This window comes from Notolepis coatsorum, assembly GCF_963971535.1.
Source record: "Notolepis coatsorum genome assembly, chromosome: 18".
Taxonomy (NCBI): domain Eukaryota; kingdom Metazoa; phylum Chordata; class Actinopteri; order Aulopiformes; family Paralepididae; genus Notolepis; species Notolepis coatsorum.
The window spans coordinates 88,872,184-88,897,156 of record NC_140182.1 but is presented as its reverse complement, the minus strand read 5'-3'; the positions used below and the strand labels follow the sequence as shown (position 1 = coordinate 88,897,156).

Genomic DNA, 24,973 nt, shown 5'->3' with positions numbered 1-24,973 from the left:
GTTAAGTATTTCATGTTGGCTATTACCTATTACTAGGCCACTGTCATCAACTTTATCAACCAGGAAATGCTCTTGTGAAACCTAGTTCTATGCCTCGCCTCTTTTAATCCTCTCTCCTGCTGTGCCCCACACCTGAACTGTGGCTTGATATATATATACATTCCTGTTTAACCTTTTAACCGTGATCACAAAGATCTGATCAGAGAAAGTTGTCCTTTGTGTTCTAGTATAGTTCACTTATTGAGACGTCTGGAATGTCCCATCCCAATTTAGTCGTTATGCCAAGTCCCTTCCTGGTCGTTGCGCACATTGCCCCACTGTCGGCCTGGGGAGGGTGTTAGGGGTGTAACGGAACGGTTCGGTACGGTTCGGTACGGATACGCGTACCTTTACACCCCTAGAGGGTGTAGAACTACCACATGCCTCCTCCGATACATGAGTCACCAGCCGCTTCTTTTCACCTGACAGCGAGGAGTTTCACTCGGGGAACGTAACGCGTGCGGAGGTTCACGCTATTTTCCCCAGATCCCCAGTTTACAATGACCAGGACACATACCCCACTGGCTTCCCACCCGCTAACACTGCCAATTGTGTTAGTAGGGACGACTGACCAAGCCGGAGGTACCGCTGACAGCTGTATTCGATCCCAATCCAATCCAATTTATTTGTATAGCACATTTAAAAACAACATGGTTGACCAAAGTGCTTCACAGTAAAAACCATAATATAGTAAAAAATAACACATAAACACAATACAAAGTACACAGAACTACAAACAAAATTACAGCAGCAGACTACATTTTCTTTTTTAAAGCTAGGGAGAACAAATGTGTTTTAAGATGGGACTTAAACACTGGGAGCGTTGGGGCCAGCCTAATGTGGGGGGGCAACTCGTTCCACAGTTTGGGTGCTTCAACTGCAAATGCACGGTCGCCTCTGTTTTTTTGCCTGGATTTAAGGACAACGAGGAGGGACTGGTCAGCAGACCTCAGAGACCGTGATGGGGTGTAGGGGTGCAGACCATTCATTGCTTTATAAGCAAACAGCAGGATCTTAAAATTGACCCTAAACTGCACAGGCAGCCAATGAAGGGAGGCGAGGACAGGAGTGATGTGCTCCCGTTTGCTTGTCCCTGTCAACAGCCAGGCAGCAGCGTTTTGGACCAGCTGAAGACGCAACAGCGAGGCCTGGCCAACACCAACATAGAGCGCATTACAGTAGTCCAGCCGTGTTGTCACAAAGGCATGCATGACTCTCTCAAAGTCTTTAAAGAAGAGAAGAGGCTTGACCTTGAATAGTTGCTTCAGCTGGAAGAAGCTGGACCTAACCACAGAATTAATTTGTGGACCTAACCCACATAATTAATCCCAGAGTCTCTGCGGTGGTAGGCGAGTGATTAGTCCACTGCGCTACCCAGCTGCCCTACAGGCAGACATTTTTAACAGCAGGCATAGGCTACTGCCTGGAAGAGGTTTGTGCTTAGCTTAAAATGTATCGTCATTATACAGCACAAGTACAGTACAACGAAAAGAAGGCATCTAACCAGAGTGCAAATATAACAATAAAGTGCAATATACAATGTACAGGTGATTCAACTAGAGTATATATAAATGAGTACTACTGAGTAATAATGCTAATCAGATGTATGTACAGTGTAATAGTATTATTATGTACAGTGATACAGCTATAAAGACACCATGGTAGTAAGTCATACTGCCCAGCGGTATAACTAGTAAGAGTAGGTAAGGGGCAGGGACATTGTATATATATATATATATATATATATATATATATATATATATATATATATATATATATTATAATAACTTTATTTGTATAGCACTTTTCATACAGAGGTTGCAGTTCAAAGTGCTTCACAACAGTAAAAAATACAGGCATAAGCGCGAGCATAAAAAATTAAATACAAAGAGATAGAGAGGTAGCGCAGTTCTTCAGTAATACAAATAATAAAATAGAATAGATTAGATAGAGTAAAAAAGTGCGGTTTGATTCAGTTTAAAATAATAAATAATAAAACAATAAATAATAATAAAATAGAACGGACAGTAAAAAAGTGTGATAAGATTGTTCAATAAAAAATATATAACAACAGAGCAGTGTATCGCTCTTAGTACTTTCAGTTTCTTTACAAAGTTCTAACATACAACAGAGCAGTCCATCGCTCTAACATACAACAGAGCAGTCCATCGCTCTAACATACAACAGAGCAGTCCATCGCTCTAACATACAACAGAGCAGTCCATCGCTCTAACATACAACAGAGCAGTCCATCGCTCTAACATACAACAGAGCAGTCCATCGCTCTAACATACAACAGAGCAGTCCATCGCTCTAACATACAACAGAGCAGTCCATCGCTCTAACATACAACAGAGCAGTCCATCGCTCTAACATACAACAGAGCAGTCCATCGCTCTAACATACAACAGAGCAGTCCATCGCTCTTAACACAACTTAACAACAGAGCATCGCTCTTAACTTTGAGTTTCTTTACAAAGTTCAGTTTTGAATTACAACAGAGCAGTGCTCTTAAAATGACAGTGCATAGGAGGTAGTGAGATATAATTTGCATAGAACCGACATATGAATTTGATTGGAAGTGTATGAAAGTAGGTAGGGTAAGAATAGTGCAGGTAAAGTACAATTTGTCAGGATATCCCTGATGTTTCATTGAAATACTTGAGCAAAGAGATAGGTTTTAAGCTGTCTTTTGAAGATGTCTAGTGAGTTGGCTTCCCTGATGTTTTGGGGTAGTTTGTTCCACAGTTTTGGGGCATAGTTGATAAAGGCTGCATTACTGTTCAAGTTCAAGTTCTTTAATAGTTGTCATACAGAAGTACAGAATACTTTCATACAAAATGCGTCTTACTGTTACGCTCCAGAGACTGTGCTAGACAAGATAGTATCAAATAACATAATAACATAATATAGCATGAATTTAGAAGAAGAAAATGAGGTCACAGTTGTTCGGTATAGACATATGTACAATGTTCTGAGTTACCATATAATATACAATACACAATACTATGCAGTGTACTAATGTACAGTACTATCTAGTGCAAAGCAGAAATGGGATGAGGTACAATTTTAGGTACAATTTACAGTAAGGTGTACGAGTTGTAGTGCAATCCTTCATCCATAAATATAAAGTGTGGGGAGTGGGTGCTACAGTGTGTTTGTTTAAAGTGGGTGTGTGCTATAAAGTGTGTGTAGTGGGTGCTACAGTGTGTTTGTTTAAAGTGAGTGTGTGCGTGTGGATGTGTGTGCTATGTGTGTTTGGTGGTTGTTGTTGTGTAGTGTTCATTCATTGTTCGTTTAGCAGCCTGATGGCCTGGGGATAGAAGCTACTTCTGAGTCTTTCTGTGCTCGCCTTGAGACTCCTGTATCGCTTGCCTGACGGCAGCAGTTCAAAGAGCTGATCCTCTTTTGACTGTTTCTGGGAGTCTCTAGTAGTCCAGTAGCTGATGATGCAGTGTTCTTGCTGGCCTGTAATTTATTAGAGTGTTGGCGATGTAGCTAGGTCCCTGTCCATTTAGAGCTTTGTATGTAAGGAGAAGGACCTTAAAGTCAATTCTAAATGTTACAGGAAGCCAGTGTAAAGCAGCTAAGACTGGACTAATGTGCTCTCTCCTTTTGGTCCTAGTTAGCAGTCGGGCTGCAGTGTTTTGGATTAGCTGAAGCCTCTCTGTGGTTTTCTTAGGGAGACCTGTGAAAAGTGCATTACAGTAGTCTAACCGGCTAGATATGAATGCATGAATTAGATTCTCAGCATCGTTCTGATTAATAAATGGTCGTACTTTTGCGATATTTCTGAGATGGAAGAACGATGTTTTCGTCACTTTGTTAATATGAGAATTGAAGTTCAGTTCTGAATCTATGATAACCCCGAGACTAGTGACCTCTGGTTTGATCCAAGGGGTTAGTCCTCCCAGGTTCTTTATTAACGTTTCTTTTTTAGTTTTGGGGCCGATAATTAGAATTTCAGTTTTGTTCTCGTTTAGTTTCAGGAAGTTCTTACTCATCCATTTATTTATTGCCAGTAAGCAGTCTGTAATGGAGCTATTTGGTTCAGCAGATATGTACAGTTGTGTGTGTATAGGGATGCTCGATATTGGATACCGATATCAACCGATATCAACCGATACCGATATATGCAGGGTTTCCCCCCCCCCCATAAAATTGAATAATTTCAGGTAATTAACATTACATATCTCTTGTTGTGGAATTAACACAACATTATGCATACTTTTGACAATAAATAAAATCAGAATTTGTTCTTACTTACTGGGTAAATAAAGGTTATAGAAATGTAAAAAATAAATAAAAATATTATTATTATTTTTTCTTTTTTCAAAACCGATACCGATATTTTCCGATATCACATTTTAATGCCGATATCAGCCGATAATATCGGACATCCCTAGTTGTGTATCATCCGCATAGCTATGGAAACCTACATTATGTTCTCTGATGATATCACCCAGCGGTAACATATATATATGTAAGGCAGTTGTAACAGTGTAAGGCAGTAGGCAGGTATAACTGATAGGCAGCAGAGTTCAGAGTTTGTACCAGGGCTGGGTATCGCCACTGGGTCCCCAATCAATTTGATTTCCGATTCGATTCAATGCTATAAATGGTTCAAGGAACCCTCTAACATGTTGCATTGTTAAAAATATCAATGTTTACATTAAGAAATGACTCTCAAGCAGTTACTTTTATTGGAACATTGGCTTTTGCATACTGTATGTCACGTCTGGGTGATGTCTCAGTAAGTGGTTTCCACAACATATGGCTTTGCTTTTGTCCAGCTCTTCTCTGTCGTCATGTTTTTTAAATCCAAAATGCAACCAGACATCTGCCTCTGCACCTGGCGATGACATGAGTGATGCTTTCACTTGATCCATGTTTTTAGATTCAAACACGTTGCGCGAGATCTGGACACGAGACACCCAGGAGGGTAAATGGCATAACGACTAAATTTGGGGATTACAAATAAAAAAAATTGATAAAAATCGATAATAGATTTTTTCCCCCCCAGCCCTAGTTTGTACAGTATATGATAACAGACTTCAGAGAGATGACAGCTGTGGGGAAGAAGCCGTTTCTGAGACTGCTTGACTTGGAACTGAGATTCCTAATAGCGCCTCCCAGAGGAAAGGAGGGCAAACGAATGAGAAGTGCCCTCGACAATGCTGCATTCCCTGTAGCCTGCACGTTTTATTGATGCGCTTTCAGAGAGCCTGGAGTGAAACATCCCTTTACAAACACTTTTCCATGTTCCTACACACACACACACATACTAACACATACACGCACACACTTCCCTCCTTTTCCACACACTTACTCAGATGCACTATAGCCTACATGTTTTATTTACACAAGCCAACATACGCTCACGCACAACATCCTCCCGATGGCCCCCGATGCTACATGTCTAGACATTAGTCACTGGTTTATATGTAAACTGTGGTGCTCTGTTGCACAACATGGGGGTTGGAAAGAGTTTCCACTCAGTGACACGTGCCTTATTAACATGCCGTAACTCAACTGAGGGATTTCCTCACCCAGATTTAGACCACACCCTGCATAGGCACGCTGCCTCAGCAAGCACCCCACCACCTCTCTCACTCTGAGCCATGCAAATACATAATGTATGAGCCACTGGGGTAAAGATATATTTGTTGTTTATGCGTGTACGCATATGTGTTTGTGTGTGTGTGTGTGTGTGTGTGTGTGTGTGTGTGTGTGTGTGTGTGTGTGTGTGTGTGTGTGTGCATGCGCAATGATGCATCATCAAGGTAAAGGTGTGTCAAGTAGGTAGGTAGGTAGCCCCCCCCCGCCCACCACAAGGATGGCACAGCACGGCAACAGAAGCACCTCCTGGTTCTTAGCAGCCCACCACAGTGCCGAGAGCTGCTCCCATCACGCACCAGACAGCAGCGAGCCACAGGAGCCCGCCATCGCTGTTAAACTGCGACCCAATTAATTTCATCTCAACACACTCCTCGCAAATCGCAGACATGTGAGAAGGGGAGAGCCGAAGAAAAGAAAATAGTGGGGTTACAGGTGAGGTAGAGGGTGGAGAGACAGAGACAGAGAGAGAGAGAGAGAGAGAGAGAGAGAGAGAGAGAGAGAGAGAGAGAGAGAGAGGAGGGTGGTGGAGTGGTGATGGGGGGGGGGGGGGGGTTGAATCTTGCTATTCGACCCATCTTACATTTGACTTTCTACATGGAGGGGAGGAAAATGCAATTACCAGTGCCCTCTCAGCCTTTTCAGGCGAGCGTGGCGGGGGTGGTGGTGGGGTTGGTGCCCTGTGGCAGTCAGGGCTCCCATGCTCGGGCCACTTGTTCTGCATTCTAACAGGCAGTCGGTTTGCGAGGCACGGAGGGCGGGGGCGGGGGGCTCGGTTGTTGGCAGGAGGGCGGGGGTGGGGGCAGCAGCATAGGGGTGGGCAGGTCTGTCGCCTTGTGTCTCCGGAGATAGTGAGAATAGCGGAAAACTCTGCAGGGACTTCAAAGCGAAAAACGGCTGCCCATTTCCTGTGCTGATGGCTGATAGAGGCCTACATGTTCGGGCAGCAGGCACTCGCGCACACACACAGGCACATATGATATGAAACACAGAGACACACACTTAGTCACACATTCCAAGGCTCCCCTCACCAATGAACTCCACTTCCTTTGAAGGCAGAGCTTTGCTGAGGAAAATAAAAGGAGAAACGCTGCTTTTCAAGACTAAGGAATAGATTGGAGCAGCGTTTATGCGTTGTTGTCACTCCGAAACGATCTAGCCACTTCATCCGCGGCCCCGGGGTCACTACTTACGCAACAGGCCTGTAATGCCGGAGACCAGCTGGGGGAGTTAACTGGCATTTTTCACTTTGGGGGCATTAAACGGCTTATTGAAGGGGGAAACTAAATTAACCCAGAAACACATGAAACACCACCCTGACACGTGTGAGAGAGAGAGGAGATCAGGCACCTCAGACATGATGAAACGTCCCTCTAATGCTTTGCGTTTCCGGGGGGGGGGGGGGGGGGGGTCGATGTGGTAACATATGTACAAGCATCAAGCATCAACTAGAGAGTGATAATCCAGGAGGAGGGAGGACCACTGGCCTCTGCTATGCAAACATAAACAGACCCGCTGTGCTCTTTACTGGTGAAATGGTTAAGCTGGTTTCTTATCATATCATCTGGTTATCTGTTATGAAGGCCAGTCTGCCCACAGGCTCTCTCTCTCTCTCTCTCTCTCTCTCTCTGGCTGGCTCCATCTCTCTGGCATGTGCGCGTGTTGTTGTCTCTGTGTCTTCGCGTGTGTGAGCGGCGCACGGCGGGGGCACACATGCGAGATGACATGAGGCCGAACGAGCAGACTAACGCACATCTGGTTCCGTTCAGAATGCCTGAGATTCCTCGCCTGCTCGTTTCATATTACCGGCTGAGCCCGGCCTCTGCCGCGCCGCCTGTCCGGGGGAGCGGAGAAAAGAACTGCACCCCGGCGCACAAAGCCCGGTCTATTCATAACACACGACTTGGAAAAAAGGTCGACGGGGGGGATGAGGGTGGAGGTGGGCTGAGGAGGAGGAGGAGGAGGAGGAGGAGGAGGAGGAGGAGGAGGAGGAAGAGGAGAGGGGGTCAGAGGTGTAGGAGAGCTCCCCGTAGAACATTCCTTAGCGGTTCGGTATGCTCGCTTTATTGCCCTTACCTCCTCCCCAGCTCCATTTTTCACCCCATGTGGAGAAGGAGCGGTGCCCTGGGCGTCTGCTTTGAAAGGCTCCGTCGGTCAGGGGCAGAACCTTCCTCTGATATAAACCTCCCGCTGTTTTTTCCCCGTTTTTGCCTTGATGGTGTCCACGGGGCGAGGCCCCAGAGAAAGACAGGGGTCAGGTCTCCGGAGCTCCAGAGACACGAGGTCAGCAGACAGCCAACCCTGGGAGCATCGTTCACGGCTGGACGCTACGCATAAGTGAGCCAGCGACTGCTTGGCCCCGTAAAAATTCAAAAAAAGAAAGAAAGAGAAACGTCTGGCTATACAGGTATATATAGAACCTGACAATTGTTTATCGCCATTTATCTGCACCAGGTCCCCGCTCTTACACACAGTCAGAGACAATGAGTCTATTTCAGACTAGAACACCTGAGTCTCTTTCTCTCCCCCTCTCTCTCTCTCACCCTCTCTCTCTCTCACTCTCACCCCCTCCCTACTGTGAGTAGAGACCCTCCTCCTCTCTCTCTCTCTCTCTCTCTCTCTCTCTCTCTCTCTCTCTCTCTCTCTCTCTCTCCTCGTGCGCTTCCAACGCACAATATGCAAACAAACACTTAGGCTTACATAAAGATGCACGCAAATTAGATAATGTAATAGAGCACATGCAGTGTTTCCATTACAATTTACAATGTGTGAACTTCCTTTCATTTAGAGAGACTACACACTAACCCTCTGGCCAGTTATGATTTTCATTATAACGTTATGCACTGCTCGTCTCGATTCCCCCCCTCTCTCTCTCATCACCTTCACATTTGAAATTAATAAGGAAGGGAGATGATCCGCGCACAACAGTGCCATTTATAGTACAGGTGAGGCTATTCACTTATTCTCCTTTCATATTGTGTATTAGCCTACAGCTATTTAGCTTTTCCATTATCCAAATGACCCGAAAGCTAGTAAGATACAGGGAACGCGACGCAGATAATAAAACCACTCTCCAGGTGACAGAATGTCAGAACGATCAGACATTGAATTTCCAAGCAAGCAAAATTTGATTTGATTTTGATTTGTCTCGAACATAGAAACATAAAACAAGTTTAAAAAACAAAAAGGTAAATAGTCAGACTATTTCCATACAATAAGTGTTCGATAAGGAACAGGGGGAAGTAAAACAACTTATCAAGCCCTGCCCCTTCCTTACAATATTTGACATTATAATTTAATAAAAATAATATAACAAATAATGAAAAATAAAATAAAAGTACAGTTTTTTATATATCCAAATATCCAAATGAGAAAAAATATGTATTAGGCAGTCACATTACTGCTCAAGCTCCTCTCTCTTATAATGTGTCCATAAGTGCTTGTTTATAGCTACCTTTAAATTGATTGATATTTTTTATTAATTTTATACTGGCATCCAGACCATTCCAGAGTGATACCCCACAAACTGCAATGCACATACTTTTAAGAGTTGTACGTACCGTAGGTTGCTTTAAAGCTAATGTCCCTCTAAAATTATAAACACTCTCTCTAGCCATGATTTTTTTTTAATGTTGCTTGGTAATTTGTTTTTTATTGCCAGAAACACAATTTGTGCAGATTTGAATTCTATTAAGTTCATGAATTTTTATGTTTGACTCTTTACAAACAGACTATTTGTGTGATCTAAATATCTACCATGATGTACTATCCGTATGGCTCTTTTTTGCAGTGTGCATATCTTTTGTAAGTTGCTTTTATAAGTATTTCCCCAGGTTTCAACACAATATGATAGATATGGTACAATGAGTGTGCAATATAATGTATATAGAGTTTTCTGATTCAGGATATATCTAGTCTTGCCCAGTATACCAATACTTCTCGCTAACTTTTAACACAAATATTTTATATGGGGTTTCCAGCAGAGTTGATGCACCAAATGACCAAGACGAAGTCCTTCTATATGTGCAAGCTCACTTGATTCTGAAAACACAATAGTCATAATTCAGTAAGCAGGACTAAATGAAACAAGGAAGAATATGCATAAACCTATGGGTTCTCTCAACCTGGCAGCTTTATTTAGTGTTATATTAATAATTATTATGGCAAAGGAACTCCATTTATGTTAATTAACCAGCATTAGAAAACCTTAGCCCTACCAGAATCCAGGGGGGGGGGGGGGGGGGGGGGGGGGTAAAAACTGCATATTTCTGCTTGTCTGCATATCAGTGACGTTTTCTCCCTCCCCTATATGATGAGGCATAAAACCAATCAATAAGGGGTGGATTCTATTGGGGGTGGAAGGAATGATGGGAACATTACTCCAAGTTGGGCCATTTTTAAAAATAACCGCAATTAAAAGAAGTGCCTTGGACAGGATATTGGATAAGGGAGAGCAGACATTTTCGCATGATCTGCGTTCAGCATAAGATTATACAGAAAAAGGTTAGGCACGACTCTAGAACACATGACGTAGTTGTTAGGCGGTCCTTCAATGTGGCCCAGGATGCATTTGCGTACACACTGCAAACAGAATGTGGCCAGACTGCCTCTGAATGTGCCTTGGGTGTGTTCCCACCTTCTGCAGTCCACTTGTGATCGGATCCCCCCGATCGGAACCTAACGCCAGGTGGAGACAGGGCTGTGCGCTGACCCGGCTATGATGTCTGGATGTAATTTCACCTCTCACATTTCAGAATAAGAGTCCCCACTGGTCCCACCCCTCGCCCCCCACCCACCACCTCTCGTCTCCCAGGTTTGACAGAGCGATGTCTTCAGCCCAAGATCACCTCTCCTCTCCCCTGCTTCCCCGGGAGATGGAGTGCCACTGATGGAGACGATTCAATCAGCAAGAAGCAGGAGAGCAGATCACAGACAATACGCCCTGGCCCCATTACCCCTCGGCCCTCCGTTACCGCTAGCGTCGCTTAGCTCGGGCTCCTGCCTAATGGGCCATAATATCATTTTATGCCATGCTCCAGCTCTTTATGCTAGGTCCAAACATAACGCTGTCGCCGAGGCACAATAAAAACAGATATATTTCTTTATTACTCCCCGCGAACCGTATCGCCAGGATCTGCACACCCCTAGAAAGGAAACTAATAACCAGGAGGACCCTGTTCTTTTCCTTGAGAGCCGACGCGGAGTCGGTAACCTTGAGCTCCCGTCTGCTCTCCCCCTCTGCTGTTCGCTCGGAACATAATGGATGTTTTATTATAATCAAATGAATACAATATCTTCCCCATAAATAGCCTACTTAAAAACCCATTTTCTCGAGCCCGCAATACATTTGAATGTCCATCACGCCCGAAGCAACGAGGTGCCACATGTTTAATTCAGAGCCAATGCAATTTACCAACGCTATGCCCGGGCGAAAACAGAAGACTAGTCAACAGTTTTCTTACCCATGGCTCCCTGTATCAAATGCAGCAGCCCTACAACCACGATCCCTACCTTTCCTTGGAGAAAGAAACAAACCAGAAACACATTTACTGTAAGTCTATACAAGATCGTTACTGTGCGTAACGGGAGGGGAGAATGTCGCCCGTTTACCCAGTGCTTCCGAGACCCTCCTCCATCTCCCGGGGTAAATGCTGCGCTAGTTAGTCTTGCTGGGCAACTTCAGGATTTCACTCCAGCAAGGGCACGTTATCATCCCCTACCAGGAAGGATCGTCCTAATATGACGGATATATTGTCCATCCCCCTATGTGTCTACACACCGTGTGTGGATCTGACGTGCAATGAGTGAACACTTTGAGTCTGGCGCGATGGAACGGGAGGAGAGAATGGGGGCCCAGAATAACCACGGAGGTATCCATGAATGAAATGAAAGGATTACAAGGGGGTATTAAGAAAACCCACTGAGATGGTTGATAATGCCGTTCATGGTCGGGCGTCACACCGTTGGGCAGGGAAAGTGTCAAACTGTTTGACTAATGAAAATGCGGTCTCGCTTCCCGCAGAGTCGCCGGGCAGAACATTCACGACCATGCCAGCCTGGCTGTTGACTACTTGATGGATATTAACACACAACTGCTAAAAGATTAATTCTTTGAAAATATCATGCCTCAATCCCTCTTAAAAATAGGGGCAGCAAACATAAACCCTGCTATCCTGGCTGAGGACGGGATTATTGTTGTGTCAACAACTCCCACAGATAATAGTAATTACTGGCCTTGCTGCAGCACCATCAGACTGAGGCGACAACTTAGCTAGCTGACAGCCTGGTCCTAATTACCAAGAACCACCAATTACTGGCTCCATTTCATTATTTATATAGCCGCACACATCCAAATAAAAAGAGACTTTAGTGACTCTGAGCCGTCAGATCACTGGCAGCTGCAGAGAGGAGTGCAAAGGACCTGCTGAATTCCTCTGCTTGGCAGTATTCTAATTGTACCGACCATATGCTTGTCAACAAGGGAACAGATAGCACTGTCACTGTGGTCAAGAAAATGGTTATAGTTTGAAACCTTTTGGGGGGAGGGGGGGTTGCCTTTCCTTCCGGCTCGGCAAACTACAGGAAGTAATTGAGCTGTACAGGAAGTACATCATCATCTCTTGTTTTCCACTCTCTCCTGCTCATCATATCTCTCAACAGAGAGAAGTACAATTGATTCTAAAAGAAAAACAGCATGCTCAAACAATACTTTTTTTCTGGCATCAGGACAGGTTATATTTTAATGCATATTTCATCAATTTCTCTGCCAGATCTGTGTTAAGAGTAATTGACTTTTCTGCTGCCAAAAGAAATACATAAATAAATAAATAAATAAATAAATACGGTAAAAAAAAACAATCCCTCTCTGTTTCTATCTGGCGAGTGTAGCCTTTTCACTCAACCAGTCACACACACACACACACACACACACACACACACACACACACACACACACACACACACACACACACACTCACACTCACACTCACACACTCCTGCAGATGTTTCCCATCACCCAGTGCTGCCAAGCGGCGTCCAATGACGGTTGGGGGGAGGAGTACGAGAGAGAAAGAGGTGAGGAGGGGTTTTTGGGGGGGGGGGGGGGGGGGGGGGGGGGGTGGAACTCTGCTATTCTTGCTCCAGTGATTCCTGCAGAATCTTGGCAGATCGTTGAGGAGATTTGTACGTCTGTTCTGACACGAAACAGTTTGAGAGGCTCGTCTGGAGTCTGTCTTTCAACGCGACTCCTCCTAAAGTGGGTCTGGCTGTTTAGCTTATGTTCCCATAAAGCCTGACGGCCACATTTCTCAGCCCCCGGGGTGCAGATGGCCGATTACACTCTGCAGCCAGGCCCTCCCTATACCATCATCTGAGAGATAACCAATACAACACTGTGTTCCCCCCGGAGAAATATGTCATGGCCCAGCACTGCCATCTCCTTACAAGGCGGGGCAGTCGCACCGATCCTACAAAAGCCCATGTTCTGGTCCTTTTCAACGACACAGTTCTTCTTATGCATCGTGTTGTTAAGATTCTGTGTCTCTCCCCTGGACAGATCTATCTAGTTTCACAGAACTCTTGAGAGGAACGATGATCCTCACGTAGGGAAAATCAAACACGGTGGTCGTGTTTGTTCAACTGATGCATATCATCAATGCAGAGCTCTATAAACATGAGCCTTGTTGATTTACAAAGTCTGTCCATCTCTTCGCGAGTCACTGCGCATTCATCCCAAACACAAAAAAAAACTACACAAAAAAACAGCCCAAAACAGCGACTCAGGCTCGGTAAGCGCTAAAGCACGTAAGGCTATCACGCTCCAAAAGGACGAGCACTCTCACAGAACCGATGAAGTTTGTACAAGAGATCGGGGGGCAGGCCTTGTTTGCAGGGTCTGGAGTGGAGCAGCACTTGTGGCCCGGAGGCCGGATCTGTTCCAACCGTGCCTGGCAAGAGAGACGGAACCCAGTTAGCCTCGACAGCTTGGATATTCACAGGGGGTGATGGAGTACTGGAGGGCTGCAGCACCACGTTGAGGTTGGGGAGGGAGCGAGGAGGCGGGGGAGAGGGGGCGAGTAAGGAGGAACAAGGGGTTTTAGATTATTTAGATAGATTATTATCTGGAACTTCCAGTGTTGGATGAGTAACATCTAAAAAGCAGGCTGGTGATACAGTCATGTTCTGATTTAGCAAATCATCTAGCAGGTAAGCCTGGAGGCTAACGGCAATGCTTTGCTCGGGTTTTACACACTCTGAAGGTGTTAGCGAAGCATCTGCTGGCTATCCTTGCATCGGTAATGATACATTTTTTATGCTTGGAATTTTATTATATATTTATCACTGCAGAGGAAAGAAAGCGCTAACAGCTTTACGCAGATACAAAAAATATTAAAAAAAAACATAATAACCATGTTTTTTTTTGTATCTAAAATGCGAAACATGGTTTCTTACTTTGACCTCAGCATAGCAACTCGCTTCAGATTACAATAACGGTGTGTCCAGTCTTCTTGTCACTGACGGACCACTGCCCCGATTATTTAAGTCTTCCTTCCCACAGATCACAGGCATCAAAGACAGAATCATCGCTTTGATTCAGTGTGACAAATGAATTATTCACTCTCATCTTAGGGGATGCATACTTATATCCGGAGTAATTTTAAATGTCACAAGGAATACTTTTGATGTTGGGCAGCTTTCTCCCCACTTGATTAACCTGAACCAACTTCACAAGTGTCACCGTTCGGGTATCGCCATGGGCAATATCTTAAAGAACGTGGAGCCTTTTTGGGAAATAATTTTACATTGGCTTTCCCTTTAGAATATTAAGTGCCAAAAGTGCTAACCATCTCGTTAACAGCTCTTTATAGAGATTGTGCATTCCTGTGGATTTCTGTAGGCTATAATCCTTTAAATTAACACGTTTGAAATGTGGGACTAAAATGTTCACACAGGAACGAATGATGCCAACCTGTAATGACAAGTCACATTAGTGCTTGGAACCGTGTACAATACACCTTCATTTCATGTCAGCCGTCACCAATGTATGTGCTTCTTGTCTTGTGAATGATTGATTGATTGATTGAAAACTTTATTAACAGATTGCAGAATGGTTACAAATACAGTACAGCTCAATACACACAATTGTTAAGGGGATGCAGACCAGAGAAAGACTTTCGTCTTGTTTACATCAGGGTCCCCCATTTTCAATTTATCAGGACATATATGACATACATGACATAGAGATAGACAGTACTGCTACATCTATTTATGAACACAGCAGATACAACGAAGGTCAAAGTCATCCAGGGGGAAACAAAGAGAAAATGGGGGTAACCACCCCTCACACCAAACAACATCCCTGAAACAAAACAAAAAAAGGCAGATTGAAAACAGAGAGCTTTTGTTCACTCGTGTGAATCCTAATGCATTCATCCCCCAAGCACCTCTCTGCTCCAGGGCTCTGCCAAGGCAAAGCCCCATGGGGGAAATGATTGACACCTCCTAATCCTCGCGGATACCAAAAAGCATGACATTACCATGACATTTACGGCCTTCTGGGATGCAAGGCGAAGGGAGCATGAGAGAAGGAAAACACTGAACCAAAAGCTGGGGGGGAAAAATGCATTTGAATTTTTTATGCATTGTCTTTTGGATCACAAACGTAGTGGAGGCACCTCGAGCAAAGCTGCTCTTCGCCCAAGTTTCCAACCCGCTATTAATTCAGTGCAAGCTGAATGGTCACCTGGGACACCCTACGTGTCAAATGAGCCATATCTTGCATAGTGTTAAAGGAGCAGTAGGCAAAATAATGAATGGGGGAGTAACCAGGTCACGATTTATGGAAATCTTCAAAAGTATTTTTTTGTGTGCTATCTATCTGGATGGATAGTTAATGTTATTCTTGAATTTTTGGTGAACTGCCCCTTTAACACCAGGCAGGCAGGCAGGCATGGGAGAGAAGTGATGGTGGAAAGTGGAGCACAGGGGATCTGACCTAAGCAAACAGCTGATTATGGTGAAGCAGACTGAGAAAGGGAGCTGTCGTCTGGTGAGTTAAGCCCCCCACAGATGGGCCGCTACATCCTGCTAGTAAACTACCAAGTCTTGAGGCTTTGCAGCCTCTTTGGATTTTACAGCAAGCACCAGAAAATACTTAAGAGCCTGTGAGGTGGTGACGAACAATGGACCCCAAGTACCGGAGGTGTGGACTCAAGTCACATGACTTGGACTCGAGTCATACTCTAGTCAGGAATTTGATGACTTCAGACTGGACTTGACAAAATCATTATAAAAAAAAAACGTTCAACTGAACACTTTCAACTGGGTGTTACAAAAGGGAGCATCGTGGAGGGAAGCTGCAATTTCAATAAGACCGAAAGACTGCAAAGATAAACTAGACTGTGCCAATTTCAGGCCAATCAGCCTCAAATCAGGATTACAAACTGTTTACATATTATAGTCAAGAAAATAGAGAAGATCGTACCGGGGATTATCAATACGGACCAGATGGGGTTCATAACGCAAAGACAGATGCAGGATAGTGTTAGAAGCTCATTGCATATTAGAGACACATACTGTGTCAGTTGGAAGAAGTTGTATCAATCCAGGTAGGGAAAAATGCAGAAAAAACACTCGACTCAGTTAGATGGAAATTTCTATACAAAGTGTTGCAAAGATTTCGATTTCACAAGATTAGAATTATGAGCATTCAGATGTTATATGACAAACCATCAGCAAGGGTAAATATTTCTAATAATATTCATATTAGAAAGGGGCTGTCGACAGGGTCGTCCAGCAAGTCCACTCCATAACAGGAATGGGCAAAACTCACAAGATGACTATATTCGAAAGTCACTGGGAACTATTCGATTACTAACCCCCCGATTACTAATAGCGAACGTGACACAATCACACAAGCGAGCAGCTAACATTAGTTGGCTGCTGTCATTGCCAACAGCTAGAAATGTGCGAGTTGCAGCAGGCTAACGTTATTTCCAGGAACAAGAGCATGCATTCCAAAAGTTACTTGAAATGTCTGAGCTTCCACGTTGACGTATGGTTTTGTTTTTAATTAATAGCGAACGTGAGATAGTCCAACTAGCAAGCTAGCCGGCTACTGTCATTGCTAACGCTAACACACCAAGCTAGGGCGTATTTCCTTTCCGATGGTTGTCCTTCCTCTCCCCCAGCGACCTTCATAAAGTCATCATCATGCTCATTTTCTCACGACTGGACTACTGCAATTCCCTCTATTCTGGTCTTCCTGACAAAACCAAAATGCTGCTGCCAGGCTGGTCTCAGGCACCAGAATGAAGGACCACATCTCCCCAGTCCTTGTCTCTCTCCATTGGCTCCCAGTGAGGAAGAGAATCAAATTAAAAACCATGTTCTTTGTTTACAAAGCCCTCAATGGTCTCGCTCCGGCCTATATTGAGGAACTCTTGGTCCAACCCGTCAGCTCCAGATCCCTCAGATCGAATGACCAACTGTGTCTGAGGGTCCTGCGGGCCAAACTGGTGACAAAATTGATGGCGCCGACACTGTGGAATAAGATCCCTCTCAACATCAAGTCTGCCAACACCATACAGACATTCAAGGCCTTGCTTAAAACCCACCTTTTCGCTCTAGATGATCATTGAGTTACTTTGCTGTTGTGTTGTGTGACTGTCTGAGGTGTTTTATGTTCTCTGTCTGTCTGTCTGCCTGGTTCCCTATCTCCATTGTCCTGTCTATTTATTCATATTCTTTTTTCCGCCGGGCTGCGCCCCGGACTGATGTAAAAATTGGCTGGGGGGCGCATTATAAATGAAAATATTGAAATTGAAAAATCGCTCGTACCTTCGGCCGAAAGTAATCCAAAAAGAATATTCCAATTTCTTGATCGCCATCTGGTAGATCCAATCCCCATTTGATCGACGTTATAAACGACCATAACATACGGATCAAGCATAATTGACGGGCTTCGATGTAACTAGCTGAACTGTGTGCTTCGCCGAGAACAAGAAATTAAATCTGAGACCTGGAGTCATTCCACAGCTGGGGATACAATGTTAGAAATGTAGCTCGATGCCGCCGCCTGGTAGGATGTGGCTGGTACTGCACCTTCGGATTCCCACTATGCATTTTTCAGCCAACACACAGCACCCTGAGAATGAATCGGGTATTAAAATTGAAAAAAAGGAAAAACTACCCAGAAACGAGAATCTTCGTTTTTTGGCACTGAACCGTTGGGGCACAGAAACGCGAATTCTCGTGAACGGCACTGGATGTGTTAACCCTTTGGGTGCCGTTAATGTAGAACTACGTTTCTGTCGCCCGACAGTTGAGTGCCGGAAACGTAGATCTACATTTTTCTCACTGTATTTATTTTATTTGCTATTGCCATTCATAATTCAGCGGGGCACCTTGTGCATACTGTTCTGAGTGTGTCTGAGCTGGCAGACGGTCTTATACCGCCCTCTAACGCCTTCGGCCGCTATTGCACTCCATTAGAAATGTTGTAGTGTCTTTTCTCTACCGAGCTGCGGCGTGGGGGCAGGTCCTAAACACTCCGGCAAAACACACACTTTTAGGGATGGCTACTACAAAAAAAAAGGCGAAGCAGCGCCTCTACCACCTGAGACAGTTAAGGAAGTTCAGAGTATCGGGGAAGATACTCCAGTCCTTCTACTCCGGAGCTGTAGAGAGCATCTTGACTGGAAACATCACTGCCTGGTATGGAAACAGCAAGGCACAGAACAAGAAGGCCCTACAGAGAGTGGTGCGCTCAGCTGAGCGTACTACGGGTATTGCACTACCACCCCTGCAGGACTTATTATAACAAGCAGCACCTCTACCACCTGAGACAGTTAAGGAAGTTCAGAGTATCGGGGAAGATACTCCACTCCAGTCCTTCTTCCTCTTATGATGAATTGAAAATGGGGGACCCTGATGTAAACAAGACGAAAGTCTTTCTCTGGTCTGCATCCCCTTAACAATTGTATGTATTGAGCTGTACTGTACTGTACCCATTCTGCAATCTGTTAATAAAGTTTTCAATCAATTCAATCAATTCAAACTCTGGAGCTGTAGAGAGCATCTTGACTGGAAACATCACTGCCTGGTATGGAAACAGCAAGGGACAGGACAAGAAGGCCCTACAGAGAGTGGTGCGCTCAGCTGAGCGTACTACGGGTATTGCACTACCACCCCTGCAGGACTTATATAACAAGAGGTGCAAATCCAGAGCCTGCAGAATAATGAAAGACCCTCACCACCCCAACAACAGCCTGTTCAAGCTGCTGCGGTCAGGCAAACGCACAACAGCAACTAGGACAGAGAGACTTCGGCTCAGCTTCTTCTCCCAGGCCATCAGTCTTGAACACTGAACTCTCCACACACAAGCACACATGAGCACACACACAACACACATACTGTATACGCTCACACACTAACAGTCACTTTAGCATGAACACACACACACATGCTGCACACGCTCACACCAAACGGTCACTTTACAAATGAAAAGGTCACTTTACTTTATACATTTTTTTTAATAAAAAATAAAGAATGGGAGTGGTTCTTGTATAGCAATAGATGGATATAGCAAGATAGCATAAGGATATATAGTATAACTGTATATTGTATAGTATAGTATTGTACATAAGACCCAGTGCCTCATCTGTAGCTTAACACTGTATTGCACTATCGCAGGACCTTAGCATGTCTTTTACCATGCATTTTAAACTTTATGTACATGTCTTAGTTTTATTACTTGTATTATTGCACAATCGCTGCGGGCATGACCACCCGCATTTCACTGTATGCCCTGTATGCCGTGACAAATAAAACTCTTGACTTGACTTGGACAACTGACCCCGCCCGCCCGTTCATGTGCAATGCCCAATAACGTCGGAGACAGGATCGCTGTGAATAACTGGAATGGCGATCAGATAATTGGATTATTTTTTGCATTACATCAGAGACCAGGTATTATCCAATCTTGCGTTGATCTGATATTTTTTTCTACCACGATTGAAGCTGTCTGTGTGTGCTGTGTGTGGCTGTTTACCGTTGGGTGCAGGAGGGGGGGGCAGCGCCGCGCTCCAGGGTCCATTTCATGTATGCACGAGGAGACATAATAATGATAATCTAGCATTGATTTCAGGAAGATTCAATAATCAGGCGAAAAATGACAACGTGTTTATTGAATTACACAAAAAACGCTGTTATCGCGTCTTTTTCCTGGAATTACTCAGAAGCACCCAAACTATATTCATATTAAAAACGGTATAAAACGGAAATGTACGGATGAAAAAAGAATCAGTTTTTTGCACGTTGACTGGAAGCAACTCACTGACAATCGACGACGTTATTAGACCCATAGCTATAATATAAAATATAGGGTTAGCTCACAAACAATGTGAGCGTTTACATGGGGTTAATGGACGGCAAGGCCAGATGCACTTCCCGGAAGGGGTGTGGCACTCAATGTGTTAATAGGGTCCCATCTCAATACAATACACAGTGTAATTGCCGGGAAAAACAAGGGACATTATTTTTTTGACAAAACGATATTCGCATTTAAACAAATGTTTACTAAACTACTTGAATATTCAAAAATATATGTCCATCCCTACATAATACTAACATCAATGGGAAGGATATGACAGGGGGGGTACATAAAATATCTTTATTCACGGATAATGTATATATATATTTGACGCAACAAGAATCACTCCCTGTGTTGATGAAGAGTCTGGTTCATTATCAGGGTACAAACTGAATGTAAAAAAAAAACATTCAATAGCTACAACCCATCCCAAGAAATAACAGAAAAATACGACATCAAATGGTGTAGAAATACCAAAAGATTTGCTGCCTTTCCTAGGCCTGAGCTCTAGAATAGATAAAAATTACTGTCTTACCAAGGTTACTGTATCTCTTCCAGACATTGCCTGTGGAGGTCACCCAGAAACAATTAACAGAGTGGGATAAAATGATTTCAAGATTTGTATGGCAGGGGAAAATACCTAGATTTAGACTCAAAACACTGAAACTATCAAAAGATAATGGGGGAATGGCTCTCCCTGGCCTTAAAGATTAATATTATGCAGCCCAACTAAGACCATTGGTGTGTTGGTGCAATCCTAACTATAATGTAAAATGGAAGGACATAGAAAGTGACTTGATTAAAGGAGTACTGAGTCGTAATGAGACTAGCAAAAGGAGTATTGAGTCTCTGAGCTTTACTTCCAAACAAATCCAACAGAACCAAGGTACAGCCACACCCTTAAGTCAACTCCTCCTTACCACCCAATCAGTGTCCATTCTGAGGTGAGACACCTCCATCTAGTGTCCACCCCCCCCCCCCCCCCCCCCCCCCGAACATTCAGAATCGACATTCAGTGCAACACAAAATAAACGGAACTGAACACAATAAACCCGTACCAACCCCCCAAAACAGTGCACCCAGTGTCTTCAGTCTCTTTTAGGAGGTCTGAATACGCGGCCATAACGACTGTATTTAACAGTCACAGGGAACGTGGAAGGAAGGGGCCACCACCGAGGCTTCGTCGGTGGAAAGGTAGGGGTAACAACGGCCGGAGGGCATGGGACAGGGGAAGACTTGGGTGGCCGGCCCCGACGCCGGGGCTGAGCCAGTTCCACCGGCTCGACCACATGAGCAGGCTTAAGACGATCGACTGAGATCTGCTCCTTATTCCCCCCCATGTCCACCACAAAGTTCTTGGGGCCCGGCTCGAGGACGCGGAAGGGCCCCGGCGTCATAGGGAGCCTGCAGTGGATGTTTTGTTGGGCCTTTCTCGCGGCGGCTGCCTGGCGGTGTCATCGCGGGGTAAGCATATTCGTTTGCCCTGCGGTGGCATCGTCAGGTGGCTGCTGTGGATGTGGATGTTTACTTGTTCTGTTGTATGTTTTTGTATGCGTTTCTTCTATTATTTTGTTTTAGTTTTGTGTTTTAAGTGTTCTGTTTCTGTATTACATTGCATACAATTTGGGACCCTCTCGAAAAGGGGTTTTCCTAATAAAGAATTTCAATATACTACATTTAATTGAGAGTAACTAATAAGTCATATGTAGTACATTACATTTTTTCAAGTAACTTCCCCTAACACTGCTACTAACTATTAGCCTACTTTGTTGGTTTGAAAATGTTGAAATATCATTCAATTTGGTAAAGAGCACACTAGGACATGTTAAGGACTCAAAACCCCAAGTTTCAGATTTGTGACTCGACTTGAGACTGGCCTGTCTTCACATGAGTCTTGACTTGGGACTTGAGTGTCACTGTCACGACTTGACATTTACTTGTGACTTGCAAAAGTAAGACTTGCTCCCACATTTGCCATGTACATCCACATTAATGATAATGATTTGTCTCTTCGCAACAGAGAGACTCATGGGAATTGTAATTTTCCACTTTAAGTATGAACAAAGTCTAGCTGTCTGTCTAAAGTGTAATTACTGGGGAATCTTAATATTATGAGCTTCGAGTCCAGATAAAAATTTTGTATAGCTGTTTGTAAACAAGTGAAAAAACTAGAGCTTTTATTGGTCTGCGAATGAAGTTGGGACAGAATTTATGTTGTGTGCTAACATACAAGCCTAGAGTTGACTTATAATTGGACCATTGTTTCCTGCCACACATACATGCCATCTCGATCTCCCACCAACAGCACAACATCAAAATGGCCGCTTATTGGTTTGGGGAAAGTGGTAGAGTGAGTGTGTGTGTGTGTGTGTGTGTGTGTGTGTGTGTGTGTGTGTGTGTATGTGTGTATGTGTGTGTGTGTGTGTGTGTGTGTGTGTGTGTGTGTGTGTGTGTGTGTGTGTGTGTGTGTGTGTGTGTGTGTGTGTGTGTGTTGTGTGTGTGTGTGTGTGTGTGTGTGTGTGTGTGTGTGTGTGTGTGTGTGTGTGTGTGTGTGTGTGTGTGTGTGTGTGTGTGTGTGTGTGTGTGTGTGTGTGTGTGTGAGTAGTGTTTCACTTAGAGGAAGCATGGAGCTGAACCTAGCCTGTGTATCTCCCAGGTGAGACAGGTCATCTATCTATGAGGTAGCTGCAACCACTTCCACCCCCCCCCCCCCCCCCCCCCCCCCTCAGTCCCTTCCCCAGAGCCTGGCATCACCACTCACTACCTCTAGAACAATGACAGCCAAACAATGAGAGCCACAACTGCCCTAACGAGTAGAAAGTTGGGAGCAAGGCTAATTAAAAGGTACCCCCTTCCTCCTCCCCCGTCTCCCCTCTATCCCCCCCCCCCCGGTTAACCCAGAGGAGAACCATGGTACATCTCGTTGTAAGAGAAACAAGGCTCTGCAAGTTGGGTTTTTCCTGGCCGCTGGCCAACAGGCGATCATGGAAAAATGCCAGAATTATACCGTGGCAAGTGAGGAGAAAGAGAGGAGCGTGAGGGCGGGCCGAGGAAGCCAAGACAAGGAGAATTCTGGGTACAATGTGTGAGAATGCCGAAACCCGACCAATCTTTCGCCGTCGACTAAAAACACACTTCTTCAATCAATATCTGAAATGAAAAACACTAACCTTCTTACTGTCTTATACTATCATCATCATCATCATCATGCTATACTAATATGTCTTTACTACTATGCACTCAACACTGCAACACCCAAGTTTCAGCACTGTTTGATTGTCATTGTTACTCAGCTTTAAAATATGTACCCTTCCGTAAAAGTCGTACAGAACTTGTAAGTCGCTTTGGATAAAAGCGTCAGCTAAATGACTAAATGTAAATGTAAATGTAGAATGAAAAGTCCAGGGATGTAAATAAAAATATATATAAAGTGAGAGAGGGCATTGCAAATGAGGGAAAACCTCAATGTCTATTTTGAGAATAAATAATGGTTTGAAATGTCATTTAATTAAATGAGAGGGAGAGGGAACTGCAGAATAGGTGACGATGTGAATATTTAACGCCGACAGGCAGGTGTGGAGCCTGACAAAATGCACCTCGATCAAGTGAGAAGTAAGTGCGAGATTCAAGTAAAATTGAGCCCGAGTGAAATTGTAAACGTGAGTGAGTGACAGGTGTGCTACTCACTGAGGAGAGGGGTGACGACAGGGGTGCGAAACCGATCAGGGTGGTGCGGGGTGGCGGTGGCGGCGCAGTGGGCCCTCGCTGGACACTTCAATCACGGGGCAGCCAGAGCCCCGGGCACACTTGGCCAATTAGCCACACGCTGCTACTGACCCCCCCCAGCTTCATTAAGGGCCCGGGCACTGGATGAGGAGAGAGGGAGAGGGGGAGAAAGGGAGAGAGGGAGAGATGGAGAGACCCATCAGTGGCGGTTGAATACAAATGCACATATCACTGAGGTTGTAAAAATCACCAGCGAGCACATGCACAAGCACAGCATCTGTATGTGTATGGGCATGCGTGCTCACTTTCTCCCTTTTTTTTTAACAATATATTTATTGGGTTTTAGTTTGCAAATTACAACATGTATATCAGCAGAGCAGTATTCAGCAAACATTTTCACCCCGTTCTCCCTCCCCTAACCCCACCCCACACAAAATAATAGTTAACTTCAAAAACAGGTTCACATAGGAAGGATACAGATTTAAATAAAAAATAAACATAAATAAATAATAATACAACCAAAATGTTTTACACATTAAGTAAAGGGTGTTTCTTGTCGTTTTTACACAATGATAAGAGTTGTCCCACAGTACTCCCCCTAATCCCGTTCTTGTTGAAGCAAGTTCCCAACATTCGTATTATGCTTTAAGAAGTACACAAATGGTCCCCAGGCATTATCAAAAATGTTTTGTTTACGTCTAACAATATACACCATCTTTTCCATTGACATATTTGAAGCCATTTCTTTAATCCACATACCAATTCTTGGTCCATCAACATTTTTCCAATTAAGAGCTATTACACGTTTTGCTTGTAATATGCACATATCTATAAATCTAAACTCTTTGCGTTGTAGATGTGGGGTGGTAGGATATAAACCAAGAATAAAAAGCTTGGGATTCAATGGCTCACTTTCTCCCTTTGCACACAAACACACACATCCACACGTCACGCCGTCTACACACCTCCACCCCGCTCCTCCACCCCACACCGCCTGTGGATTTTCCGCACTGCAGCCAGGAGAGTTGGCAGGGTCGGGTTTTTGACCAGGCCAGAGGCCACAGCCCCCCCCCCCCCCCCCCCCACCCCCCGCCACCTCTCTCTCCCACACCGCTGGACTGACGGCAACAGGTGTAGTGTGGCCGGCAGCCATGGCAATTAACAGCCTGGGAAGCTGCTCCCTGTGACACTAAGACAAAGGCAGATCAGATGGGAGATCAG

The 24,973-nt window shown here is 44.5% G+C and overlaps 1 protein-coding gene across 1 annotated transcript in view; it reads right to left on the bottom strand.

The window, feature by feature from the left end:
* plxnb2b (plexin b2b) overlaps positions 1 to 24,973 on the bottom strand; it is a 252,668-nt gene that overhangs the window by 179,207 nt on the left and 48,488 nt on the right. The window contains exon 2 of the mRNA XM_084334929.1: positions 23,714 to 23,892. The gene's annotated coding sequence lies outside the window, so the exon portion shown is untranslated. The remainder of the gene's footprint in view (positions 1 to 23,713; positions 23,893 to 24,973) is intronic.